Source organism: Cricetulus griseus, chromosome 3, assembly GCF_003668045.3.
Source record: "Cricetulus griseus strain 17A/GY chromosome 3, alternate assembly CriGri-PICRH-1.0, whole genome shotgun sequence".
Taxonomy (NCBI): domain Eukaryota; kingdom Metazoa; phylum Chordata; class Mammalia; order Rodentia; family Cricetidae; genus Cricetulus; species Cricetulus griseus.
The window spans coordinates 171,679,764-171,687,370 of NC_048596.1; positions in this window are offsets into that span (position 1 = coordinate 171,679,764).

Consider the following 7,607-nt stretch of genomic DNA (forward strand, 5'->3'; position numbering starts at 1 on the left):
GGGAAAGCACAAAAGACGACTGAAGAAAGAAAGAGGATCAGCTGGAGGGAGCACATGGGAAGGCAGTGGGGGAGGGGAACAAAATGAGAGCCAAACAGAGTGACACTGTGTGTGGAGATGCCATGATGAAACCCAATACTTTATATTCTAACCTAAAGAAATAAAAAATAAAAGTCAAGGGCTAGGAGATAGCCCAGTGAGTAAAGAGTAAAAAACGCCTACTGTGTAAGCTTGAAGACCTGAGTTCAAATCCCCATACCTACATACCTGTGGGCACCTGTAGCTCCAGTGCTGTAGGAGTATGTATGGGGGGATTACTGGGGCTTTCTGGCTGCCAGCTTAGCTCCAGGTTTAGTGAGAGATAATAAGTAAAGAGTGATAGAGCAGGACACTCACAGTACATACATGTGCACCACATACATATTACACACAAAAAAATTAGTAAAAAATAAAACCCACAGGTTGGAGTTTTGCTATGAGGACTTCCTTTTCTGCAGGCAAGAAAACCAAGACCCTGGTGTCAGAGGATAGTTTGAGGCAGTCAGTATTTGAACTCACAAAGTTATTTTCCTAACCACTTCCAGATTCAGTCATCCCTCCCCCAAAGAAATTCTTCATGAAAATCATTGCTTTTAATCCTGGGAGTATAAAACAACTCATATACACCAAACTAAGGGATCAGTTAAAAGAATTATGGCACCTTCCTATACTGAAATATTAGTGTTAAAAATGATGCTTGCAAGGAATTTTCTGTGATAAGAAGAGCTTTATGATAAAAAGACTTTTTTAAAAATAATTCTTTACTTTTATTTTATATATATTGCTGTTTTGCTTGCATGTATTTCTAGTTACAGACAGTTGGGAGCTGCCATGTGGGTGCTGGGAATTGAACCCAGGTCCTCTGGAATAGTAGCCAGTGCTCTCAACCGCTAAGCCATTTCTCCAGCCCCCAATAAAAAGGTTTGTTTGTTTTTATTGTTACAAAAGTTGCATTTTTATTGGGACATTGGTGCGCATGCCTTTAATCCCAGCATTGGGGAGGCAGAGGCAGGCGGATCTCTGTGAGCCAGCCTGGTCTCCAAAGCTAGTGCCAGGACAGGCTCCAAAGCTACACAGAGAAACCCTGTTTTGAAAAACCAAAAAAAAAAAAAAAAAAAAAAAAAAAAAAAAAAAAAGAAAATTGCACCATTAATCACAGTAAAAAGAATGACAAGGGACAGTGAGGTGACTTGGTAAAGTGATTGCCATACATACAAGCCTTAGGATGACCTGAGTTCAACCCTCAGAATCTTGTAAAGGTGGAAGGAGAGAACCAGCTTCACAAAGTTGTACTCTGAACTCCACACTCATGTGGTGGCATGTACGTACCCACATATACACAAATCACATACACATAATAATCAAATAATAAAATTTAATAATAAAATAAGCCAACTGTGGTGGCATGGGCCTAATAATGTTAAAATAAAATTGAAATGAAAGAACAATTACAGTTGGGCATTGGTGGCGCACGCCTTTGATCCTAGCACTCGGGAGGCAGAGACAGGCGGATCTCTGTGAGTTTGAGACCAGCCTGGTCTACAAGACCTAGTTCCAGGACAGGCTCCAAAGCCACAGAGAAACCCTGTCTCGAAAAAACCAAAAAAAGAAAACAAAAATGATGGCACCCACTTCCTGCTTTCCAGTGTCTGTAAATATGTCACCTTACATGGGAAGGGGATACTGCAAGTGGCTGGATTAAAAAAGACTTTGGGACTCTTTGTGACTGAGAGATTGTCCTGGACCATCCAGGTGGGCTCAGTGTCACTACAAGGTTCCTTACAAGTGAAGGAGGGAGGGGGACCGTCTGAGCAGATGTGTTGATGGAAAAAGAAGTGTTCAGGATGATGGATTCTGGCTTAGAAGAGAGGGCAATGTACCTAGCTGGTATACTGCCTCCTGAAGCTGGAAAAGCCAAGGAAACAAATTCTCCCCTAAAGCCTCCAAAGCAAAAATGCAGCCCTGTGAATACCTTGGTTACCAAGGAGACCATTTCAAATCAATCTGTGTTACGACGTTTGTGGTCATTTGTCAAAGCAGTAGAAGGAAACTCTCTGACCAAGGCTTGAATCCATTTCTGGTTTCCTCCTGAGTAGACTGGGTCAGGGGCTCCCCTCTCTGCCCTTGTTGAATTCATGTTGAGCAAAAAAATCCTGCCCCGTTGATGGTGGCTTGGGCAGGAGGAGTCATTTTCTCCAGTGTTGTAACTCCGGGGAGCTGTCTGTGCCCAGTAAATAGACTCACACCCATGCTCATACAAACAACTGTAGCTAAATTCAGTAGGTCACAAAAATCAAAACAAACAAAGACATGAAAATAAGTAGAGGAGTCAGGCAGTCGTGGCCCATGCCTTTAATTCCTGCACTCGGGAGGCAGAGGCAGGCCAGCCTGGTTTACAGAGTAAGTTCCAGGACAGCCAGAAGTGTTTCACAGAGAAATCCTGTCTCAAAAAACAAACCAAAAAAATTAAATAATAAAAAAAATAAAAAAGAAGAGCAACTGTTGGAAAGAAAAAAATGGGGGGGGGGATGAAAGCAGGTAAGAGGGTGGAGGGTCAAAATGAGGAAAACACCTCTTATTTGTGTCAGAAATTGTTGAAGAAGAAAATTCCTGCTAAGTCAGGCTGGCATAGCTTCTCAAAAAGTATCATTTTTTCTGATCATGACATCTTACCGTCTTCTTCTGTCTTCAGCTATAATGCCAAAGAGCCTATTTGGCTAGAAACTCCTTATTCTTGAAACTTCCTTCCATACCCACCTGCCCCCTACACATTGGTTACAAATCTCTACTGTCCTTGCTTGAGTTGAGCTGGAGCCCTCATTCACTGACACACTCTGATAGATGTCCCTATACCTGTCATTGAATAAGGTTCCACTAAGTAAAGTCTGCTTCTCCATCCTCAACAAGTGACACAAATAAGTTCTTCTTTAAAATGGAACCCATTGCTTTGCATGATGATGCAAAAACAATGTTTCCTTTAATAGTGACAGACATTTTCCAAAAAATTCAGGAGGCAGTAAGGTAAAAAATCAAAAGCTGTTCTTTGTTGCCTTCTATAATCTCACAGTTTGGTGTATATCCTTCTAGGACTTTCTCCCACAGTAAAAATAAATGCTACAACCTATACTCTTTTATTTTGCTTGGCTTTGCTTCAAAGCAAGACGCCCAAATACATGCCTATGTTTAGTAGGTGAGGTTTCAGGTAGGTAACACATGCATAGGAATGAACTAGAAGGAAATCTGGCCAACGCCTTTTGGTCTTAGATTAATGTTCATGTTTACAATCAGAAATTTTATAGTCCTCAAGGTATATGAACTTGGCCTCACCCTCATTCAGAAAACTTGACAAGTTGTGGGAACATTAACAGTTGAGAGGAAGAACAAGGTAAGAAAATGGGGGTTTGAGTTCTCGATTTGATATGAGGTAACCACTAGTAAGATTGGGCTTTTACCTAACGGTGCCTCTGGGGCTCTGCACAGGTGGATAAGCATGTGAAATAAAATCCAATTGCTGCCCTGGATCCTTTGCATATATATCCCTTAGAGACATCCATTTGTGATTCTTTTTGCCCTAATCACCCTTAGAGAGTGACTTGGTGTCCTCCATCCAGAGAGTGCCCGAGGGAGGGACAGAATATGGAACAACACAGCACAGTCAAAAAAGAAAAAACAAAAAACAACAACAAAAAAAAACCAGAAACAGAGATTTCCCGTTATTCAATAAGGGCCCTTTCATTCTGCCCATCTGGCTGGGTGGTGATAGGAGCTCTCCAGGTTAATTGAACTCTCCTAATACTTTCAAGGAAACATGGATAAAAGCATTCAGACCAAGATGTAAATAGAATGGATGTTGAACATCCACTAATCTAAAATCCAAAGCCTTTTGAGTATCAAAATGTTGCTACTAGTGAAAAATTCCATATATTGTGGGTGAGCAAGCTCACCAAAAACATTCTACAGAATTACCCCTAGGCTCTGTTCTGAAGGTACATGTGAATTTTGTGTTTATATTTGGTCCCATCTCCAAAGAAACCTCATTATACATAGATATTCTGACAAAATCCTCAGTATTTCCATCCTTAAACATGGTAGATGCAGGATTCTCAACTTGTCAATGTTGTCTCAAAGGGGCTTGCATTTTAACAGGGTCAGGATGAAGACAGCTAGCAGATGCATCGCAGTCCCGGGATTTTAGTGATGAAAGGTGAGTTGAAAATCACAGTCTTTCTGAGGGCTGCTCCCAGTGTGCTTGGCTGGGGTGGGCACTTAGAGCGAAAAGGGCTGAACTCTCCAGGAACAATGCCCACAGTGCCTTAGAAAGCCAACAACCTTTCCCTGCCAGTTTTGCGCTTCCCCAGCCTGTCTGCATCCCAGCAAATTGCTCAGGATCATCACCAGCTTTTCCTCGTCACATCCACTGTGGCAACTAGCTGCTTTTCCCGGCAGAGGCACGCCCACTTCCACCCTCTTGCTAAAGTTGCCTGTCCCTTTACATTGGGACTACCCATAGCTTTTGCCCCAATTTAAGCCCATGTTGCCCCTGCTCCACAGGCTCAATGCAGGGTCTTCTCAGCAGCAACCTCTGGGCTTTCAGATCCATCCTGTGCCAAGGCAAAGTTGGCGGCTAGAACTCAGCAGGTTTGGAAACTTGGGCCAAAAATTTACAACATCATTCACTAACCTCTACGTAAAATTTAGTATTTCCTTTCATTCTGGATATAGGGCAAGAAAAAAAAATAGGAAGGAGGAAAGGGATGAGTGAATGAATGAATGAAGAAATGAAAAGGTCACAGTAATATTAGCAATACCCATGACCTTGACACCATACTTGCTTGTCACATTGCAGTTGGTGTAAGTGGGGAGTAAGGTTGCTCCCCAGAACGGCCAGCTGCTCTGGTTGGTATATGAAAGAATGTGGAAGGATCCTCCTACAGCCAGGTGTCTCCTGCATTCCAACCCTCACTCTTTCAGTGTAGGACATCCTTCAGCCTGTGATCAGACTGCTTTTTTATTTCTCCTGATAGACACTAGCCACTGCGCCCCTCAGAAGAGTAAACTAAAGCACGAATCAGATGACACTCTGCTGCTTTGCTTTGAGAAGTGCACTATGTGCATGCTTTGGGGTCTTCACAGCTGAATGGAGCATCATCCCATGAAAGCCCAGATAGCAGGGATGGGCCTGCTGCCTGCCAGAGCAGTATAATACGAAGTGCCACAACTCCAGAAAACACAATCTAAACCCCTGAAGAAACTCCAAATGACACACACCTGAGGTGACCTATCTCTTCATTGAGCAAATGGAGGACACATGGATGGCAGTGGAGAAGGGTAGTAGGTAGAAGATGACACTGTTGAAACCACAGTCAACACCGGTGTCATCCCTGGAACTAACACTGAGTCAAGCAGGGGCCCAGCTTAATTCACCAGCAAGTGGAAGCACTGTGTTCTGCAACCTCCTCTACCTCATGGCTGTCTAACCCTAATTCTAATGTCATCTGCTCCAGTCGGGTCCCCTGGAATACAGGGACACCCTTCAGGCTCAGCTATAGCTTTAGCTGTTAAGTTTCTTTCAGCCTTTTCAGTTGACAACAGTTTCTCCACATTTGTTTGAAGGCTGAAGCCCAACTGCAGAGTATTCAATGTGAGGTATCTGGCATCTCTCCATGACTTGGTCATGTATCCTGGGCACAAACAACACAGAAATAAAAGTCAGGCTCGCCTCTTTCCATCCTACCACGGTCATTCAATGTCCATTGCCCCACTGCCAGAGACAGTGACTTCTGTCAGTTGATTATCAAGGTAGTACCAATTAGATTTCTCCACTGGAATGTTACCTTTTTACCTTTTAAATGAATACACCTTTGGAGGGAGTTGTTTTGTTTTGTGTTTTGAAAACTATGTAACTCCCTCTGGCCCTCATCAAACACTGTACTTATGGTTTCCGGTTCTATTCAATGAGTTACAATGAGACTGCCTCTGGGTTTTTATTATTCATGCTACAGAGTATTATGAGGTTGAGGATACTAGGGCACACCTTTTGTCCCACCACTTGGGAGGCTGTGGTTTGAAGATAGGAGATCAAGGCCAGCTAATACTACAGAGCAAGATTTTGTCCCAAACAAATATTATCATGATTTTTTTTATATAAATGTTAAACTAGGTGGTTAATCCCAGCACTAGGAAGCCAGAGGCAGGAGGATCTCTATGAGTTCAAGGCCAACCTGGTCTACAGAGCTAGGGCTGTTACCCAGAGATACCCCATCTGTAAAAATAAAAAAAAATATGTTAAATCGGTGTGAATTTGTTTATATGGTTTGTGTGTGTGTGTGTGTGTGTGTGTGTGTGTGTGTGTGTGTGTGTGTAATATGTGCTCAAAAGCATGTCCATGCCACAGTGCACATATAGAGGTCAGAGGGTAACTTTTTGAGTCAGTTCTTTCATTCTGATGTGTAGTCTGTCTGTCCTGGCACTTGCTCTGTGAACCAGGCTAGCCTTGAACTCAGAGAGATCCTCCTGCCTCTATCTCTGAGTGCTGGGATTTGAAGGTGTATGCCACTACTTCCCAGTAATGAATAATTTTGATGTTCAAATTTTCCATTATTTTTCTAGTGAGATTTCCTTCCAGCTGGTTCCTAAGTAGCTGGTTTGTTTGTTGATAAAGCTCACTAGGCAGCCTAGGTTAGCTTGAGCTCCCAGCTTTCTGACTGCTGGGATTACAGGTGTGCATTACTATTTCCAGCTGTATTTTCGTTATAAAAGATATGCCAGGATCATGCTGTAACTTTTCCTGCTCCAGCTCAACTACTGCTTCAAGGTGTCCTTATTCCTTTTTGTAGAGAATAGGTTTTAGAAGTCATGATATAGGCATGAAGTATGCTAACCATTACTGCACTTTGGCTGTCCACGGTCCCTCATAATTGCATCCAGTCAGCCCCCTCCCTCTCTCTCTACCTCCCTCCTCTCATGCATGTACACTCACTCTCACACACACACACACACACACACACACACACACACACACACACACAATTAATTAATACACTTGTCTATTTTGAAAACTGTGAGTTTAAAGTGTCCATTTCAAGCTAAAACCACAGCACGCATTCTAGTTTTCTCCAACAGTGAGCAATCTGGCAATGCAGAGCTCCTTCATCTGGAGGAGGGATGTTGCAAAAAGCCCTTCTGAGGATGTGAAAGAAGAGCATTTACCATGCAGATTCTGGCACAAAAGTGTTGTAGCAAGACTTAGCAAGACTGCAGTGGCCTGGACAGAAGTGCTGTGTGGGAGAAACAGCAGGAATCACACATCCGGGCAGCAGGTGACAGCGGCTAGGTAACAGGGAATGGTGGCAGCAGCGATTTATGGACCTTTGTAAAGATTCTGATTTTTCAAATGACCATGATAGGAAGCCATCAGAGCAATCAGAATAGAGGCGGGAAACAGCTCTGAAAGGCCTTGTTTGGACTGTGAACGTGAATGCCAAGAGAGGGATATAAACTAGGTAAATGGGGTGGGGAGTGGGATCCACAAGTGTGAGAATACTCAGCTCTGGGTGTCTGTTTGAGAG